General features: G+C 37.2%; 1 pseudogene; it reads left to right on the top strand.

Annotated features, from left to right (window-relative positions):
• The first annotated feature begins 20,996 nt into the window (after nucleotides 1-20,996).
• LOC118620946 lies at nucleotides 20,997-21,107 on the top strand (annotated as a pseudogene).
• The last annotated feature ends 946 nt before the right edge of the window (nucleotides 21,108-22,053 follow it).

Raw genomic sequence — 22,053 nt, 5'->3', positions numbered from 1 at the left:
TCAGCTCCATCAAAATCTTATGAGAACACCATCCTATATGTGGTCCATGTTGACCAAAACATCATTATACGGTGCATGACTGTACTTTTATTCTAATTAGAGTTTTATTTTAGGCTGGAAAGAAAAAAAAAAAAAAAAGGTGATTCTGTAAAAGTTTGAATACATAAAACATAAGGTTTTATTATCCCAAAGAGACACATTCTATTATGCAAATATATTAATTCAGTTGCTGGGATGGAGACTTTAAATAGAAATAAAGTTTAAATAAGAAATTTTATGTTGAAGGATTGCTGAATAAAATAATGAGGTATTTGGTATTGCTTAGGTTGCATGTAGGTTTTTTAAAAATCTTCTTCTTAATATATATTTGTTTATCCAAACTAACTCCTGACTACAGATCCTTCCCATTGCTCTAGGAATGGGGTCATCTTTCAGAGATAATGTAAGTAAATCAGCACAAACATTGAACCTGAAAATGTATTTAACATAATGTGCTTACTTTAAACCCAAATTGCCCAAGTCTGTTAATATAGATGATAGGATAAAACTTTACTAAGGCCTTTGTTATTTATTCATGCATGAGTGCTGATTCCATTTCAAGCCTTATGAAGATATGAAATATGTGTGTATGTAGATATGTATATGTATATAAAGAGACAAAAATGGATATAAAGTACATACATGTATATGTATGCTATTGGCCTGTAGGAATATATTTTAAACTCTTTTGTCTTGTTCAAAAATTCAAGGAATTTTTAAACCTTGAAATATTAGAATTACACTAGAACAGATATGTATCATGTCCTTTTGACCACGTGCTCTCTTTGAGCATCCTTCCTAAGCATGAGAAATTCCCCACACGTAAGTGGTCCACACCTCTTCAAATTAGAAACCAGGTACACATCTTCTCGGTCCTCTCCAGCAATTCGGACCTGTACGCTACACAAGCTCCCCCAGTCAGACGGTGCTGCACACAGTGAAGCAGGCACCGTGGATGCCCCTCTCCAAGGGCAGTGGCAGAGGCAGACAGCTTTGTGTGGGTCACAGTAGATACATGTGTCCAGGTTCTGGCACAGCGGTTAGAGTAGGAGCAGCGGGGTCTCTAATGGGGCGGTCTTACATTAAAAGGGATATTGTTACTGCTGTCCTGCCTAGAGAGTCTGTGAATGTCCTTCTATCTCTATCTCTTCTAAGTCCCTATTCCCTTCAACTGGAGTAGGTTCTATTAATCGCTTCTAAGAACATTGACTGCTGTACTGACCCAACACTTGGGTTCTCTCACCTGCTTAAGGACTTTGCTTAGGAATTCTCCCTTCTCTCTGTCTCTCGATCAAGTTTTCTACTCTTTCCTGAAATGTTCTCAGCAGTATATTGTTTCTCCCATCTTAAAAAGTCAATTTTTAAAAAGTTTTCTTTTTTAATTTTATTTCCAATTCCAGTTTACATTCATTATTATTTTGTATTAGTGTCAGGTGTATGGTCTAGTGGTTAGACAACCATACGATTTGCACATGTCCCCCCCCCCACTATTTCCAGTACCTACCTGGCATCATACATGGTTGTTACAATACATTTGGTTATATTCCCTACACTTTACTTTACATCCCTAAGTCTATGTTGTAACTACCAATCTTCTCATCTCTATATTTTTCACTCAGTCCCCCAAACCACCTCTCCTCTGGTCACTATTAGTCCGTTCTCTGTATCTAGTGGTCTGTTTCAATTTTGTTTTTTAATTCATTTTACTCTTTAGTTTTGCCCTAGAAGTAAAATCATATGGTATTCATCTTTCTCTACAAGGTCCTTCTGTCTTAACCAAGCTTCTGCCTTCTGTGATCGCTTTCCTTCTCTAGCAAAACTCTTAGTTTTATATATTCACTCTCTCCACCTTGTCTCCTCCCGTTCTCTCTTGAGCTCATTTCAGCCAGACTTTCCCAGTGAAACTGCTCTTTGCAAAGACTCCAGTGACCTCACATCACTAAACCGACCTCCACATTATTAAGCCGTCTTTAGTTCTTCCCCTGCTCCACTGAGCAGCAGCATGCGATCAAGTCCATCGCTCACTATTCCTTTACCATTTAAAGACTTCGTTTGCGTCCAGGACAGTATACGCTGCTAGTTTTCCTCCTACTTCTCTGCTGCTTTTTCCCTTCTTCTTCTTGACCCTTATACTTTGGAATGCCCAGGGATCAGCCCGGTGTCTCTTTTCTCTAATCTCTACACTCACTTGACATCATGGCCCTAAACACTAACAAACCTTGAATTCCAGACTTGCAGTTACCTGCTATTCAACTTATATAGTTGGAGGACTAATAGACATTTCAAATACAATATCCCTCAAATTACACTTCTGATATTCCCCACTCTTGTCCATTTCCCCCATTTCAATAACAAGCAACAATATTATTTTAGTTGCTTAGGTCAAGATAGTAGTGTCATTATTAATTCCTTCCTTTTTCATCCATATATCAGGCCCAACCCCTTAGGAAATGCTGCCCACTTTCCCTTCAGAATACATCCAGGATCTGACCAAGTCCCACCACCTCTCCATTTACCTATGGTTCAAGCCATCATCCTCTTTCATTTGAATTATTGCAGTCATCTCCCTGCAGATCTCTATTTTTAATTTTTTTTTTTATTGATCTTTAGAGAGAGAAGAAGAGAGAGGGAGAGAGATGGAAACATCAATGAGAGAGAAAATCAATTGGCTGCCTCCTGCATGCTCCCCACTGGAGGTTGGGCCCACAACCTGGGCATGTGTCCTGACCAGGAATCAAACTGGTGATCTCCTAGTGCATGGCTTGACCCTCAACCACTGACCCACACTACACCAGCTGGGCCAGCTTTCTATTTTTAATTCTTGCTCCTTTTCCATAGTCTGTTCTCAACACAGCAGTATAATAATTTCTAAATTTAAGTGAAAGCATACTGTTTTCCTGCTCAGAAAGATTCCAAAGCCCAAGTCCTTACAATGATCCATTTGCATGAATATTTTCTGGCCCATTGCTCTTCTGACCTTACCTCTGGGTGATATGTCCTCAGTCACCAGAGTCATGCAGAGCTAACCTCTTTGATGTTCCTAAAACACACCAAATATTCCTTCACCTCAGGGACTCTAACTGCTATTTCTTGGTGTTTCTCACCTTCTTAATGGTTTATTTAAATTCTTAAATTTCCCATTTCCAGTGACTCTTTCTGGCCACCTTAATCCAAATTATAAGCCCTTTTCATATCTCTTACACCATTACTAACCCATCTTATCCAACATTTTGCTGTCTCCTTCCAATAACACATGTTTATAGTGGAAGGAGACAATAGTATGTTGGACTTTTCATACAGCTGACACATAATAGGTGCATAGGGTGACCGACTCATTATGGTTTGCCTGGGACTTACCTGGTTTTGGCACTGAAAGATGCATGTGGCAGGGAACCTCTGAGGACCAGGCAAACTGATTCAGTTGGTCACATCATCAGCTCAATAAATATTTGTCCAATGAAAGAATGACAGCAGGCTTTGTGGACAAACTCAGCCTAAACCCTAAATTCATAGGGTATTTAACCTAAAGTTTTATAGATGACACAACCATCCTGAAATGAGTGGATAAAATAACATTCAACGATACAAAGAAAAAATACAGGCATTTCTACAATCATCACCAAGTGCCATGTAAGAGGTATCCCTACATGGGTAACAACTATTATTAGATTCATACATGTAAGTCATAGGTATCATTCTATCATAAAGAGTATTTGCTTATAAGATGCTTATCCTTTAGACTGATAACTAATTTATAAAAATATTGATACAACTGTAAAACATACACAGCAAGTGAGATGCAGTCACATCATTACTGACTGACAGAAAATGATGGATCTCAGTAAATGATAACAAAGTATTGGTTTTACTGACTTAAATTATGTTTCCAATTAATAGCTGTGTGTGGGTTTAACCATTAGCTAAAATCTATCTTTTAGACATGAATGTTTGTGGGACTCTTAAGTAGGCTTGTGATTATTGTAAATTCATACAATTATTATGGTATTATACAGAATTTAATGTTTTTATATTATGACATAAGTATAATTGCCTTTTATATTTATAAACATTGCTAAAATATTAATGCTCACTTAAATATGAATATTATAAACTTTTAAAATTTTAATTAAAAGTTTTTAACATAGCATCTAAATAAATAAGCATCCTTCTCCAAAAATTTGAGCATAAACAAGAGTTAAGGGTTACTTTTCTTAAGGTTGACTTCATATAGTCTGGCTTCCTGAAACACTCTTTTGGAAAATGGCTACACCTGAATTCAGTTCATTTTGGTAGTGTGAAGTGGTAGTTATGCCAACTGATTCTGTCATGTTGTACAGTTACAACTAACCTCTGACCATGCCAGAGAGTGCCCGGTGCTCTATTAGCCATGATTACAATGAGACAGAGCTGCAGATGCAAGTTCTGATCCATGCCAATAACTCTCGAGGAGGAGCTAATCCAACTCATCGTGAAGCTTAAATGTACAACAACCTAAGACAGGATCCCTCACTAGAATCTGATGCCTGGTTCTGTTAGTTCCCAGGAAGCAGCCTCTCAGAACTTCAAGGAGAATCTGAATGTCTGTGACTACTCGTCTCTGAGCATCATCCTCAGAAAGACTTAGGTGTGCAATGTTGGGTCATGTACTTTTGCTTATTTGACCACTGGTTCAGCACTTACCCTGGTTTTCTGGACATGAATCTGAGATCATAGACCAGTGACTCATCATGGGGGTGGGAGATATTTGCTTGGGGTGGCATAGCCAGTCATTTTCAAGGATTAGCATGATTGATCATTGACTGGTCATGAAAACTAACCTTTTAAAACTCAAGAAATGTACAACATGGAGTGGTTACAGTCCCCAAGATAACAGTGCAAGCTAATATTGATGGCCTTGAAGAGGTTACACTGATGAATTGGGTCCCCACCAGGAAAATGGCTGGAATGGAGTCCTTTATGAACACAGTTTTGAAAAGGATAATGAGTGGAACATACCCTGTGGCACTTATGCAAAGTATATTGTTGTCGGATGATCTTATTTAAGCAAGGCTAACAAATGAACCACCTCAATGACGCACATGCTGTGACTGGATCAGTCTGAGAAGGCACAGTGTTGTTCAGGTTGCCCAAGCACAGAATGACTGCAAACTAGGAGGGAGATGGTCTAAAGGACATAACCAACGTGAGGCCTTCCTGTGGATGAGATGATTCCTGTAACTGCAGGGTAAGCCTCTCTTTGGTTCCTACTAGAGTCTTATCCACACTCAGTGTCTAGGACAATGTACCTTGAAGACTGAATCCTCCAGATATCTTTGCTGGCTGATTTTCATTTGGGTTCATCCAATGAAAAGCAACAGTAGAACATAGGAGGGTGAGGAGACAGAGAAGGATTGTTTCTTTTTTGTTCCTTCATGGAAATGACATTTTTGCCATTAGCTACATCCTCACATGACTACAGTTGTGTCTTCCAAATTTTCTATTTCAGTGGATTCTATTTTCTTCTATTATCTCTTTAGCTTTTAGGTGGTGAATAGTTCCTTCTGTTGCTAATCCTTTGGTGCATCACCATCTTTTGTTTGTTCTCATAATGCTACCCACACCTCTGTAAATTAGGCTTTATGATGTTTCTTTTTTTTTTTTGGTCTGAAAAGACACAAGAAAAATCTTTCTGTTTTTTTCTCTTGCTAATACATTTTAATCTTTACCCCTTATATGTTAGGTTAAACAGAGTATACTCTGGGGATTTAACATGGCCACAGGGATTAGATTGATTAGCATGAACTGAATGATGGTACACAAAAACTTTAACAAAAACCAGAGGAATTATTCAAAACTTATAAGTATTAATAAAGAAGATACTCATCTCTGCTTAAATTTTAATAAAGAGTAATAATAACTTGATACAACTTTACCATGAGCTAGGACAAATACAGATCAGTTTTGTCATCTAGTATAGTTTCTTGTCACAGTGGAGATTCAGCACATGCTAAAGAATGTCATCTGATAAGCAAAACAAAATTTTACTAAAGGTCAAATACATGCATTGCCATATGAATAAGCAAATAAGATAGCAAGAAATTGGTCAATATAAAACTTGATCTGAAAATGAAATGGCCCACTATTGTCAAGTATTCAAAACAGAGCGGCCAACACAGTATTATGCTGGAAGAAGGCATTAAATTGTCACCATCAAAGGTCTGGCCAAATGTAATGTTACAAACTACAAAAAGGTAAGTTTAACATTGACTATTGCTTTTATGAAAACTAATAGGGCAATAATGCATTACTTTCTGAGAACCCTGTAAGGAGCATTAAATATTCACATTAGAGTCTATGAAATATACTTTCATATGATGCTTGCCGTTTGCCTCTCTCACAGCTTCATCCAAAGTTATTAAATTTTAAAATTGCACTAGGACTTTTTATATGTAGTGCATTTATAGCTGCTGATTTATATAGTACTTTTCTTCCATACAACCATTATATCCTCATTCTCCAATTCAATTGTGCTTATGGTTAAATATGGCAAGCAATATATATGTGTGTATTAAAAATATATATATGTAATGTTATATAAATTTTTCTTGGTTCTTTGGAGAACATATTTCCTGAAATTTAGCAGTAGGTTAGAATGCAATTGCCAGATGACTTGAGATATGGGATTTGCATCAAGAATATGGTGTGTTTCAAAATTGTCTCTAAATAGCGATGATGATGAAGCAGGCAGCCTAAAGTGTATGAAGTCCCATTCCATGGGCACTTACTTAACTTACATAAAGTCAACTATCTGTGCTTTGCAAAGAGAGACATGGAGAAAATAATGATTCAAATTGTAGAAATCATTCTGTCTACTGTTTCTCTCTCCCTGAATGAGGCTGAGGTGAGGAATGCCAATTTGCCTTCCTTTAATCCAGCAGTTCTCAAACTGTGCGTTGTGACCCCTTTGGGGGTCACAAACTGTGCGTTGTGACCCCTTTGTGACCCCTTTCACAGGGGTCGCCTAAGGTCATCGAAAAACACATATTTCCGATGGCCTTAGGAACTGAGACACTGCTCCTCAATCTGTCTCCAGGTGGGTCTCCGCCCACATGCAGATACCCACACATACAACATGAGGAACTATATTAAAGGGTTGTGGCATTAGGAAGGTTGAGTAATCCATCTCAGTTTCCTTATCATTCTTTTTTTTTTTTTTTCAGGTTCCATGGTTTATTACAGGTGGCAGAAGAATACCTAAAGCATCATTTTTCTTTTCAGGGAAATGTTGCTAGAACTGAACTGGAAGATTTCCCCTCACAAATTCTTGTTTGGGAGATAGTTACTAATGAGTAACAGACATCATCAACTCAGGTTTTGTAAGAAACAAACACTTTTTAGTGTATAGACTTTGCCCAGAGCTGAAGCATAAATGTTAAATCAGTGAAGATATTTTCAGAATGAACAGTATAACTGAGTAAGTCCTCATCACTCCTATAGGAAGAGAATCTCTGCTGGATGTACAGGCTTCTACTGTTCAAAGATACTTTTTTCTTTCAACACATACCCCAATCTCAATCCTGCTACAATACCTAGTAATAAACCAATGAAATAATGGTGTAATCAAAACCTAAAAAAAATGGCTCTGTTGCACTCACTGAATGGAAAGGTAGTATGTCGGTCTCCAATAAGATTGTCTAAGGGTAATTTCACCAATATGTAATGTTCGCCTTGGCAATGACTTCAGTTACCTACTCCTCAGTAGAGTGTGACTGCACTTTACTGTGCACAAAATCTCTGTGACATTCTTGATGGTTACCACAATGCTTCGATTCATGTTCTCCTTTGCCCTGAACCTACTGGAAGAGAGGTTTAGGCACTGGGAATGAAACTGAAAGAATGAAGGCGGGAACTCACAACCTGTGTGTGCTGAATAGAGACCTTGCCCAGAGGTGAATGTGCTGTGGATGGAATGGTTCTGTAACCCTTTATTAGGAAGGTAGTCAGGTGATTCTGTGTGATTCCTCAAAAATTTTAATATAACACTTAGAGTAGTTGCCCCCATATGATTAAAATAAGGGGTTGTAAAAATGGAAGATGCACCCTACCATTGAGAAGCTGTTTTTATTTGCACTAACTGTGAAGCTTGGTCATTGAATATATGCTCATATTATTGATTGGGGAAAGATATCCTCCCTGAACAAAGGAAGAACTAGGAAGAAAAGCATTCCTATTCTTGCCCTATATAATTTTTACATAACCATGGTCCAGTGACCATTATTGGTCTCTCTTTCTTCCTATTTCTGGTTTTAAGTTTTTATTGTAGTTATCCTGTGTGTGTGTAAAAAAAGTACATATTAACTCTCAATTTTATTAGCTGATAGGTCATTGTACCAAGAAGAGCCATATTCAAATCTGATAGAGAAGATTGTGTTTCACCCAGAGAGACATGACTTTGAGCTGGATGCAATGACTGGTTGGAACTTCAGGCAGAAGAGGCAAAGAGCAGAAGAAAACTTGATAACCAGAAGAACACACTGTGACAGAGCTTTTGACTCTTCATCAAAAATCTGTATGTTTCCTAACGCCCTTTGCAATTAGGTGAGAAATCCGTTCACGAGTTTTGGCCAATGGAATGTGTAGAGTTAACGGAAGTCCCTGCCAGAACTGACCATTGAAAACAGGAGGCGTGATGCTGCTCCTCTGTCGTCCTTTTGAGCCAATCTCAGAAACTGTGTTTTAGATTGTAGTACTGCAAAACAGAGCGAGTCAGCAAGGTAATGTGATGGTAATGTGAGCAAAAACCACACAGTTTTGTGTTATATCATCGAGACTGTGTGCGTGCGTGTTTACAGGCAGCTAACATTACTTACTCTGACTAGTATAAACCCTACTTTTCCAGTAGTCACCATAATTTATTTATAATCTTTTTTACTCTTCAAGAGCTTTTGAATTAAGTGTTCTTGACACTTGTGCTTTTAAAGCATCAGAAAATAGCAAAAACAAAAAAAAAAAAACAAAAAAAACCCACCATAAAGCAGAAAGGAGATAACCTTACAATAAAGAGCTAAAGTGGAAGGAAGTCCTATGCTGTGAGCACCACTGCATGCTTTGTTCACAGTTATAATTCTTGGCACACAGTAGACACTCAGTTAATATCTATTCTTGAAAGGAGAAAGAAGTCCCAATTATTCCCTCTATGCTTTAAACATCTCCAGCTGCCCTACAAGGACTCATTGCTTAATGAGATCAGGTACTGTTCTTTCATGAAGCAGCCTAGAAAGTATTTAGAATTATAATCTGATACTTCATGAACAAGTTTTAAAGGTGGAATTTTCTGCATTCATTGAAAGCCCACTTTCTCAATGTCTTAAAACCCAACAGCCTTTTCCTTCTCACCCAGTCCACCATATGAGTAATATTCCTCCACAGAAGCAACATTTTTTTTTTTTTTTTCTGATTTGCCTATCATCACACATGAGATAAAAAGGGGATGTGGGATAGAGGAGATGAAACAATTGAGATGTTCTTCCCTTGGACAATCTCTTTTTCTTGTTCATAACTCATAAAAATAGAAAACTCACTTGCCACCCCCCCCCCCACCACCCTCTTTATAGTTTTTCAGAGTTATTAATGGAGCAACCAAAAATTGAAACAAAGATGCAGAGAGATTTAGTTATTTGGGGAAAAATATCTAATTTTTTCCTCTTTTGCTATTTTATTTGAGTAAAAAATGGTATGCCCACGCTTTAATATGACATTGTATTATGGTATTTCATAGGCTAAATCCAACGAACATAATTGCACTTATTAATTTTATTCTTTCTGATAAATCTTTTTTGATAAGCATATGACTATCTTAGGCATATTTGTGTTATTGTCTCTCTTGAATAACTATTGTGTTGAAGTAAGTAGGATCTATGTGTATAAATTATAAAGTGTTTTATTCAGGTAAACAGTCATACTACTTATATCACCAGTACTAGGCAGACACAGGGGGACAAATAAAGAACTCCAAGAATGTCTTGTCCTAAAACATCCTTCTTCCTTTGATCCCGAGACATTTAGGTGACTAAAATGCATTTAGATTCTTAGTCACTTTCCAACACCACCATTCTCACACAGACATAAGAATCAGGGAGTTAAATTTTTCATGTACTTTGGTTTTATTTTGTTTTTCTATAATGGCTATATTTTCCTTCAAGTTACAATTTTGTCTCACAATTGGCTTCATCAGAGTTTTGCTGGGCAGGGTTATATTCGATGCTAATGGGTTTGTGAATGTCCCACATACAAAACAGCATCTGTAAGAAAAGGGGGAAGCCTGGAACGTCAATTTTGTCTTCCAGAAACTTGAACTGTCCCTTGTTCTGCCCTCCCAAACTCCTGTGGGCTTTTTGGGTTACTCTGAACCCAACTGTCACAATGATCTCACAACAGGAAGACAGTTTGGGGGAAACTGGCACCAGTGTGATAGCCTTTATTATCAGATGACAAGCTAAAAAGTGGATGGTGAACTCAAGTTTCTCTTTCTCTTTTTTTCAGTCCGCATAAGGCAGACATTTGTCAAGTAAGCATTACAAAGACTGGACACAGAAAAAAAGACAAGTGAAAATTTGCTTCACTATTTATGAACTCCCTAGCCTGTTATTAAAAGAAGAAAATATGGCAAGATGAAAAGACATTACTCCTAAAGGAAAAATAAATCAATGATAGCTCTCCTAAAAGTAATATTCCCAACTCAGGGTGAATTAGAAATGAATGCATTGCTATAGAAAAGCAAAGCAAATCAACTATACTAACAAAAACAAAAAAATATAGTATTATTGCAATTGGAAAGATCATATCTTAGAATAAAAAATAGGAGGAGCCCTTTTAATACAGTGATGTCATTAGCATATGCAATGTCTTCCAATTTGTTGTCAATTGGTATTTAAATTGGGTTAGCATATTAGTAAGTGGCTCTGGATTTCAATTCTAGTTTCATAATGTAATACCATAGTAAGAGTGGACTGGTAATTGACTTTTCATGGACAAATGGGGATAATAGTAATGATTTCCCACATTAATCTGGTTGACAGTAAGAACTAATGTTTGCATATTCTTAGAGTTTAATTAGCTTATCTTTAAATACATGATCTCAGTTGTGAAATCCTTAAAGAAAACAAGCCTTTCCATCAAATGAACTGGTTGGAACAGAGTGATAACTCTGGCAGTCCTTAATTTCATATTTTTCTACTAAAGTTAGCTGCTCATTGTCTAAGATCAAAAGCAAATGACCCAAACGACCTCTTCAAAGAGAAAAAAGCTGGTTCTGAGCAGTGAGAAGTAGAGAGGAAGAGGCAGGGAAGACTCCCTGAACAGCAGTGCTCCATCTACCCAGGAGACAGAAACGGGCTCTATTCTATCTTCCAGAATTCTCTGTGCAGTGTCCTCACTGGGTGATGTCAGAAGAGTTTCCACTTGAGCTGTTCTTTCTCAGGCTCTTAACACTTTTCCTCTCTTAGCTACAGCAACCTGACACTATCATGAGTCCATGTTTATTGCAGGTGCAAGTCACTGGTGTGAAACCTTATAAGCCAATTTATTCAGTGCACTAATCACTAAAACATTTACCAAAAAATAAATTCTTATAAAAAATATATAGTTGGGTTTTACCTTGTGAATGTACCCAAGAAAATATTTTGAAATGGGCTCTTCTGCAGGAAAGTTTTATCCTATATATTCTAGCCTCCATTCTTTGTTAGATTGTTTGGGAAGAAAAAGTCCACCCAGGGCCAAGGAAATAGATTTGAGTACAGAGTTCTTCTTTTTTTATTTTTAGTATTGTTCTTTTCTTTTAGCTTTAGGTACCATACTGTGCCCATTAGTGACTTCTTGAAAGAAAAACCTTCCTGAGAAACAAAATTTTCTAAAAACAGAATCTATGTTTTTATTCTGTCTTTTAGCATACAATAGCTATTAACCCCACTCCCTGACATCTGAACCTTTCTTCACCTTGGAATCAACTGTCTCATCATTACTTGCTGTCTCTTATTCTCTGTACCAAAGAAATCTGAGCAATAGCTTTGAATTTATTTTTACCATATTTTACTTAGGAAGACAGATAACTTCACCTCTTACATAATTCTATTATTTCTTGTATGGGAAAGAAATTGTCATTAGTCATGGAAGGAGAGATAAATACACTGTCTTTTTTCTATAGGGGAAAAAATACTAGGAAAATAGCAACTCATTTTAATTTTGTTCCTTGTTTGAGTTTGCTTTTTTAGATTCAGTTTTATCAGGAACAAGTTGTTTAGGAATGTCACATAATTTTTTTAAACTTTCTCAAGAGTAAAATAGTAATAGTGAAAAAAAAAATCTGCAAAAATTCCAGACAGAAAAAAATTGTAGTATGGAAGGAGAAAGTACAAAAGAAGTAACCAGGACATAGAGCTAGCTCTAATTTATATGTTCATTAATTCATCGATCAGCTCTTTAATTCATCAAACACTTATTGAGCACCTACTCAGTGTAAGATATATGTACACTTTGTTGCAAATACCCTTAATAGGCAACCAGCCTAATGGCAAGGGTGAGGGGAGAGTCAGTGTCTGAAGAATATGTATAGTTTGATTAAGTCATTCATTCTTTAATTCAAAAAATATTTTCTGAATTGCTTACAATATTAATCACATGCATGCACATGCATGTAGTAGGAGAGCAAGGGAGTTTACAAAGACTGCCAATGGAGCACACAGAGAACATATAGTTTAAAATATGTTTTTATTGATTTTTTTTTAGAGAGAGAGAGAGAAACATCCATGTGTGAGAGAGAAACATTGATAGGCTACCTCCTGCATGCCCCCAAACTGGACATTGAGCCTCAAACGCGGGCATGTACCCTAACTGGGAATCGAACCAGGACCTCTTAGTCCATGGGACAAAGCTCAATCCACTGAACCACACCAGTTTAGAAATGCCCATGAGCACATCAAATCAAGCAGCTTGGAGGTGTGACAGAGACTGAGAAAGAAAAAGACAGCATGTTAAACAGATTGTGGCTCACATAGCTTCCTTCTGCAGATCTTACATAAACACATGGACACAATGCCATGGTGCTTCCCAGGGCCCCACAGGGAGTCCATGAAAGTAACCGGGCTGTGTTTTATGAAAATTTGCCTCTGGTTGAAACCTTAGTCATCCAGGACAAATCCATGAGGTTTTAAATGGACACAGTGGCGGGCATGGCACAAATTTGAAGGATATGAAGGACGCAAAGTCTGTAAGTAATTGCATGGAGATGAGTGTTTCCTATCCCACACCTTGTGATGTCTTCCTTTTTCTCTACTCATCACCACTGTATGTAATTATGGGTGTGTGCATACTTGTAACAGGTACTGTTTCTTGGGCCTGGAAGAGGCCAGAGAGGAGAAACTACAATCCAAATGAGCCCTGGAGGCAACAACTAAAGAGGAAAGTGTTGGCACCAGACCACAAAAAGGAAATATGGCTTCAAGTAATAGGTAATATGCAAATAGATAGTACATATTAAGTGGTTATCACACAAATAAAGGCTATAATCTACTGGGCTCATAAATATGGGGGGCAAAAGTAGGTTTACAGTTGTTTCTATGGAAAATAATGCAATAATTAACAAGTAATAATACAAGAATAAACTCTTGCATATTCACAACCATAAGCCTACTTTGCCCATTCCTGTATGGAAACACATAAATACAATCCAACCCAGAAAAAACGTTTCCTGAGGCGAAAAGAATTAGTGCTAGGTGCTAGATCCTTCCAGAAAGTATCTGAAAAAGGAGTTTAAGGGAGGTGAAGTTTGTGCTAAATCACAAATCACCCAAGAATGTTGCCATGTGGTGAAAGTAGAGGACATTTGAGGAAAGAAATAAACTAAGCAAGTTTTTCATCAAATGCTCAAAAGGGTATATGACCCAATGAAGATCTCTGACAATATTACTGTTTAGGTGTTCCTTGGCGAAGCAGGAAAATGTGAGTGAAGCTTAAAATAAATAAGAAAATGTGTGACTGTTCTGGCACAAGAGGCAGTGGCCAACACAAAGTGAAAAGAGGATGTGAAGTGACAGGCACACTGACACTCTTTGGGATGTGGAAGTCCTGACAGCGACTCTAGAAAACCATTGGTGTGATTCTTAGTCAACTTGACGGTGTCCCTTCTCTATGGTCCAGCAATTCCACTCCAAGGTTCTCTGTTTCATTCATCTTAAAACGTATGTTTTTCATAGTTCAATGTTTCTATAATAACATGCTTTCTCACAGTCAAGAATATTGCATATGATACTGTACACATTTAATTGGAAATTTTTCTTTCTCAGTTATGCAAAACAATGGTCTGTATCTTACTATTGATGGCATCTTAGACTTAATGAGATGTGATGCGCCAAGCCTAGAGACATCCTTGAAGACGTGCATTTGACAACATGTACTGAGATGTTCATTGAAGTATTCTGCATGACAAAAACCTGGAAACAATCCAATTGCCCATGAATGACAGAAAGAATAAACACATTGCAATATAATCAAAGTAGCAGATATGAATGCACTGCAGTAATACACATCGACTTGGATGGATTCAAAATAGCTGTTCTTCAAAAGAAGTCAGTCATAGGAGAACACACATGGATTAATTCATTAAATGAAGTAAATCTTTAAACCCAATGATACATATATGGTTGGTAGTACTGTGAACCAAAATGAGAAAATCATTGACAAAAAAAATCCAAGGAGGTCACACAAGGGTGCTTCTAAGTCCCCAGTAATTATCTACTTCTTAAACAGGGTGATAGGCAGATAGATTCATTATGTTCCAAAATATGTACATATGATTAATATATTCTTTTCTACATATCATTAAAAAAAATTGATATAAACTTAGAGAGATTTGTCCTTAACCTCTCAGTAATTTCATAAGCAAAGAAAACCAAAAAGCTTGGTGTGAAATTCCACTATAAGTACTGAAGTGCTCTGGTATCCAAAGAAATCCAGAGCACATACTCACACTGGGCAAGTTAATCTGCTGAAGGCTTATACTGAACTTGGAATATAGGCAAGGTAGCTCATGCCCATTTCAAAATGAAAAAAACTGAGGTGTATCATCATTATAACAGATTCTTTATTTTTTTAAGAAATTAATTATTGGCGGAGCTGGAATAAAATTCACCTTCCTTAGCACAAACCCAGGTTCTACAATTTTACATGGATAAGAGGCCAAAAAACCTATTGGCATGTTTGGATATATAGGCTATATAACATTGTTCATTAGGTAGTTTGTAGATGGTTGATATAGGAACAAATGCCTATCACATCCCATTTTCAAACAGCATGAATTGTTTCATTGTTAGCTTCATTTTTTTTTTTTTTTTTTTTTTTGTATTATAGTGTGGTTACAAGTCAAATAAATCCAATTGAAATTCAGTCATTTATGCAATGCTTTTGAGTTGCCCCTACTAAAATATCAAGGGCATAATGTATGAAAGAGGATACTTTTTTAATAAAGTACCAGCTCTGTCCATTCAATAGGGAATTACGTACTTCCATTTCTGTTAATCTTTGAGAGAAAATGATAACTGCAAGAAAATAATACTGATGTGTTTTTAATGGCCATTTGTAAAGAACAACTCTTGTTTTTACTAGGTGTTTTAAGGGTGGGTGGAATAAGATTTACACCGTAAAGAATGTGATATATGGCGACAAATAGAAGGGTAGATAGAACTTAAGTAAAGGTGGACGGGAATGAACTCACACACAAGAAGCCAGTCTTTGGCTCATGTACTACATATGCCCGTTTCATTTGTGAGGAGTCACAGAAAAGGCAATGGTGAGTAAATTTCACACTAAGAATTAACACCCTGTGTAAGTGGGAAGAGGAAATTATATGGTATGGAGTGATAAATGGTGAGGGATAAGTTTGAAAATAGAGATCAACCACCTGGCCGATGTGTCTCATTGGCACTGGTTCGATTCCTGGTCAGGGCACATGACCAGGTTGTGGGCCAAACCCCCAGATGGGGGCATGCAGAAGGCAGCCAATCAATGTTCTCTCTCACCGATGTTTCTATCTTTCTCTTTCCCTTCCTCTCTCTCTAAAATCAATAAAGAAAAAATATTTTTTGAAACAGAGTACTTTTAAAAAAGGAAAAAAAGAGATCAACCAAGTAATAAGAGGAAAAGCATTCACGTAATCTTAGGATACTTCCCACCCAAAAAACACACCAACAACAAAATCTTTTACACAAGTTGTGACTATAAACTATTGGGACTAGTTCCAAAATTCCGAAGTGGCACGCAGAGTGTATTCGTTTTTCACAGTGCAGCAGAAAGATCAATTGTTCATGGCTTTAAAAAGAGCTTTGAGAAATGTAGAAAGCAGTGTGGATCCTCCGAACCCCCATCCTATCTCTTGCCCTCTCAGCTGCTAAAGAGCATCTGGGCAAATAAAATACACAGCTGAATGGGACCCCTCCTAACGTTATTTAATTTAAAAGATAATCATGATATTTAAAAGACCAATTTTTCTAGTGTTTGTTACTTTCAATAATGCTAATTTTCTCCTGAAGTGTTTCTTTTAAATTTCTAGCTGTATAAACCTATATGTCTAAATTTTAGATCTGTCTCTAAGAGTGAGAGAACAACTGGTTTTTATTGGATCCTAATAAACCAGTCCACAGGAGATTTCCTTCCTGTCATTGCTCTCGAATTCTTGGAAGAATAGGGCTCCTCCTCTTCTCTGTGATAAAGAAAGCACGCCCAGTCCCTTGGAGAAACTACCATCCCCACGCATGTTTGTCGGGACTCTGGGAAGTCTTTCCTTCTTCCCACTACAGACCTGGGGAACTCACAGCACCTACTTTGCCCTGCCCTAAATAAAAGTATGAGGGCTGCTTTCCTGGGTCCCAAGGGGGTTGTAAGTGTTAATGAGAGCCAGGATCTCTTTGGCTATCAGCTGATAATTACACAGTTTATTGTTATGATGGCAACTGTGAAGACTATTTACTGCCACTTTCCAAAGAGGCTTATGGGGTTTCTCGGCTAATTTAACGTGACCTTCGCTTTATGATGCCACCAGCCACATGCTGACCCTGATCTGTAGGTAGTTTGTTGCTATTCCAGCACACCTGCTATAAATTACGGTTATGAAAATGAAGAGTTTAAAATGTAGATGGAACATATGGATGGCAGGAATGTAAAAATGGTGCAGTCCCTTTAGAAAACAAGTTGGCAGTTCCTCAAAAGATAAACATAGAGATTCTATATGACCCAGTGGTTCCACTCGCAGGTATACATAGAGAAAAAATCGACACGTATCCACACAAAAATAGAGGTTTATAGTAGAGATATTAGTATTAGCCAAAAAGTGGAAACATTCCAAATGCCCATCAACTGAGGAAAGGATAAACAAGATATGGCATGCCCATCGATGAACTGTTATTAAACAATAAAAAGAAAGAAAATACTCATACACTCTACAACATGGATGCACCTTGAAAACGTAACGCTAAGTGAAAGATGCGAAAAGGATACATATTGTATGATTCCATTTATATGAAATGTCCAGGATAGGCAAATATGTAGAGCCAGAAAGTAGACTTGTAGTTAACTAGAGCTAAGAATCAGTGGGAGTGGGACCAGAGAGTGGCTGCTAATGGGTAGAGTTTCTTTCTGAAAGTGATGAAAATATTCTTAAAGTATGTTGTGGCAATGATTATATCACTTTATGAATGTATTAAAAACCACATATTGTAGACTTTAACTAAGTGAATTTTATGGTCTGTAGATTACATCTCAATTTAAAACTTGTTATCGTGTGAATAACACAGTGCAAAAACAGTTGGGACATTTGTAACATCAAGTGTTTCTTTGGTTTAATCTGTTCTTCTCAGATAAGCTTCACGGGAAATGTATCTAAAAATTAATATATTCATTCCGTTTTTCTAATTAACTCTTCTTTTCACCTTAGGAAGTGAGGCATTGTTTCATTCTGTCATTGTTTCTTTCAGAAGTCCTCTTCATGAAATTTTATTTTAGAGAAGAAATAAACATCAGAAAGTGGTTCTGTATTTCATACCACTCATCTTGCATTAATCGACGTCTGTTCGAGGGTTAGCCAGTTCTGGGACAAAGGCCATTTCTTTCCATTGAAAACATGACAGATTTTACCCAATGGCTTGTTCCAAGGCCATCTTTTGAGGGATTATGTTTTACTACTATCAGATAATAGAGTTTCTTTTCTGCTTCTTCCCTTCTGACCTCAACTTCCACTGAGTTTTATTGCTGACCAACAGCAGTCTCTATAGTTTTAAACCTAAGACACTGTGAGTCAGCATAGCTTTGTGTGCTTGCTACCGTTCCTTCCAGGAAATTCAGTTTTCTCAGCCTCTTTTATTGACCCAGCTCTCTCTTGCAGAATAACAATAAAATAAAATTGAGTGTAGGGCCATAGGTTTTGAAGACACAGACACAGAAACCTTCTGATTTTTCTTTTTAGATTTTGGAAACAAAATTGAACATGGGAAGAAATAACTATAATCTTCTGGGGGCACAACTAATAAAATAACTTCTTATTACAGGAGCATAGAAGCTGACCCTTGTGAAAGATAGGAGGACCTGTGATGTTTGGAAACACCTTTTCTCTTTTTCTTTTAAATATTTGTATTGTTTGCTGCTGTTTAAACCACATAGAATCTGGTTGCATAAATTTTCACTCCACGCTGTCACATTGGCAATAGATAACTGGCATGCAGTAAAAGTAAAAGTAGATCTAGTTTACTTGTGTTAAATTTTTTACCCTCATCCGAGGACATTTTTTGCTGCATTTATCTTCAGACACAGAGGGAGGAAGAGAGAGAGAGAAACATCAATGTGAGAGAGACACATCGACTGGCTGCCACCCACACAACCCCAAGTGGGGACTGGGACAAACTGTAACGGAGGTACATACCCTTAGCAGGAACCGAACCCCAGATTCTCTGGTCTGCGGGTAGATGTTCTAACCATTGCACAAAACTGTCCAGGGCTAGTTTACTTTTTAATGGGCATCCCTTTTCATTTCTCCCAAATCTTTTTAGTCTATGTGAGGAAAAAGAGGCCAAAGTATCACATTAACAGCTCAGAAGTAAGGGACATTTGTCTGTTTCTCTACTCTATAGGTGATTATTCCATTTGGAGCAGAAGGTTTGAAATGAACAACTTACAAATTGTTGGCTCATTGAACACAAGGCCAACTTGTTTTTAACTCTGTATTAAAATATCCACAGATATAGATCCCATGATGGTCTCCAAGTATTTCCTTTCCTGCCCTTCTCTTATCTCCCCCTACACTACAGGATCGTGCATCCAGACCACTGCTGTGTGATTTGCAGAACCTTACTGGAGGCGCAGACTTCTGTGTCCCATTGATGTCAGGCTTGTCCATGTGACTTGCTTTGGCCAATGCAATGGGCAAAGAATAACATGCAGAAACTTTAAGCTCCACCTTATGGTTCTGACATTTCTTTTCCCTCTAATTCAAGAACCATAAAGTACAATCAGCTAAGTTGCTCTTCCTATGGAAGAGAACCAGATGCTAACCAAAAAGTATTCCCTACCCTCAGGGTCAAAATCTGCACAACAGGGTCTCAGAAATGCTTTGGAACAGGAGCTGTGGTATGCCTCCCATTATCCAGCTTTCTAAATAGGAGTGGTAATTGTGCTTATTCTGCCTTGAATCTACCATTCTACATTGAGCACGTTTGGGGGCGGGAACAGGTAAGATTCCTTTATGGCTCATCAATTTATGCATCAACAGGGTTCTTATCTGCATTTGATGTAGAAACTACCACAGATTCTGGACTCTGAGCATCATGCTATGATTGCTGAGGGCTTTAGGACGTATTCTTTGGAAATAAATGAGTATATTTTATGTCCAGGAGTAAAGAAATCTTTGTGGCAAAAAGAGGTGGGCTGTAGTAGATTGCATTATTATTATTGTTTTCAATTTCTTTCCCCAATTTCTATGAGAGGATAATTTATATACCCTTATCAGACACCATGTAAAGTGTCATATCTTTCTGTAAGATGATTGTATTTCCACCCAATGACATTAGTCTTGGCAATAAAATTTGATTAATACAATTTAAGTGGAAGTGATGGGTGACATACTTGAGCAGGACTTAAGAAGTTCAAGATAACATTGGCTTGTTTTCTCTCTCTCATTGTGTTCTCTCTCTCTCTCTCTCTCTCTCTCTCTCTCTCTCTCTCTCCCCTCCTCCTCCTCCTCCCTCCCTCCCTCCCTCCCCTCTTGCACAAGAGTGGAATGTTCAGATAGGGACTGTATCTTCAGCCTCGGTGACTAAGTAAAGACAATATTGATTGAAATCAAAGGAACATGACAACATGTAACAGCATTGATACATAAACATTTATGTTGTAAGTCACAAAAATGTAGGGGTTGTTCTTTTTATTGCAGAATAACCTAAAGAAAGTTAAATAGCACATTCACTAAACATAAAATAAAAATAAAACTTAAATAATGAAAGGCCTACAAGTTAAATTTCGGTTAAAACTCTGTGTCAAAGGTTGGTAAATTTCTCTAGTTAGGTTTATTAACAATGAAGAAGAATTGGGAATAAACTCTTAACATTGGTTATCCCTTAGCTTCCCCAACAAAGCAACATGGATAATCTCAGACAGTATAGGAGAAAAACTTAATTCATCATTTTTCCCTTCCCTTCCACTTTGTTTTTTTATTGGATGTGGGGATTAAACTAACCACAAAATTATAAATCCTCTGCTCAACTTTGTAGGACTTGACCTCTAATCCACCCAGTACCAGAACCACTGGCATGCCCATATGCTATTCTACATAAGCCTGTTCCACCTCAGCTCTCCACACCCAGACTCACACACACTCACACTCACATACACACTCACACTCTCTCACACACACACACTCACACATTTAAAAAGAGATGATATATATCGCTTCTTGGTCTTTTGGCTAAGATCAAGTATAGTATCTGTTCTCATCAGTTTAAAAAGAGATGATATGTATACAATAATTGCATACAGAAATGTATTTATGAACTTATTTTCCAATGGCCTACTGTTATTCTAAAACTGTTTCTTCCACTTAATTCATCACAAGCATTTGTTGATATATTTTGAAATGTGTCCTTCTGAAGATCTGTTAATAATATAGAAAAATCTTCTTATTATAGTATTCAACAAAAGCCCAGGATGTCAGACTGCATTTTGACCTCAGTGAGGTTGCTATAGGTTGAACTTCATCCCCTTCAAATTTGTATATTGAAGTCCTAACTCCTATTACTTCAGAATGTGACTTTATTTGAAAATACAGTCTTTACAGAGATACTCAAGTTGAAGAGAGGTCATTAGGGTGGGTCCTAATCAAATATTTCTGCTGTCCTTATAGAAAGGGGAATTTGGACACAGAGACACACCCAGAAAAAGATGGTATAGAGACCCAGGGAGAAGACCATCTACAAGCCGAGGAGAGGGGCCAGAAACATATTCCCTCACAGCCCTTAGGAAAAACTAATTTTGCCAGCATCTTGATCTTGAACTCTTGGCCTCCAGAACTGTGAAACAATACATTTTTGTTGTTTAAGCCATTTATTTATAGTACTTTTGAAAAACAGTCCCAGCAAGCTAATACATAAGAAAGAAATTAGAAAAAAAAATAGAACAAAGTATCGGAGTAGTTCATACCATGGGGTTGCATGATTATACCTAATTTATGTTTACTTCTATGTAATTTTCTGTAATTCCTAAATTGTCTATAATGAGAACATATGATTTTTATAAAAAACAATATTTTTCAAATGTCAAATATTCAAAACCCAAATCTTTAAAATTTTCTAGGCTTGGCAAGACAGATCAGACATAAGGGCAAAGCGTTCCATTTAGAAATATGTGGTTAAAACATAGAATCTTTAAAACTCACGTGCTCAGCTTCATAGAAAACCACTACCTGCCAACTCAGTTATTCCCCACATAACCCTTCTGATAAAATAT

This window comes from Molossus molossus, unplaced genomic scaffold, assembly GCF_014108415.1.
Source record: "Molossus molossus isolate mMolMol1 unplaced genomic scaffold, mMolMol1.p scaffold_m16_p_1, whole genome shotgun sequence".
Classification (NCBI taxonomy): domain Eukaryota; kingdom Metazoa; phylum Chordata; class Mammalia; order Chiroptera; family Molossidae; genus Molossus; species Molossus molossus.
The sequence above is the reverse complement of the archived record's forward strand: the minus strand, read 5'-3'. Positions and strand labels throughout refer to the sequence as shown.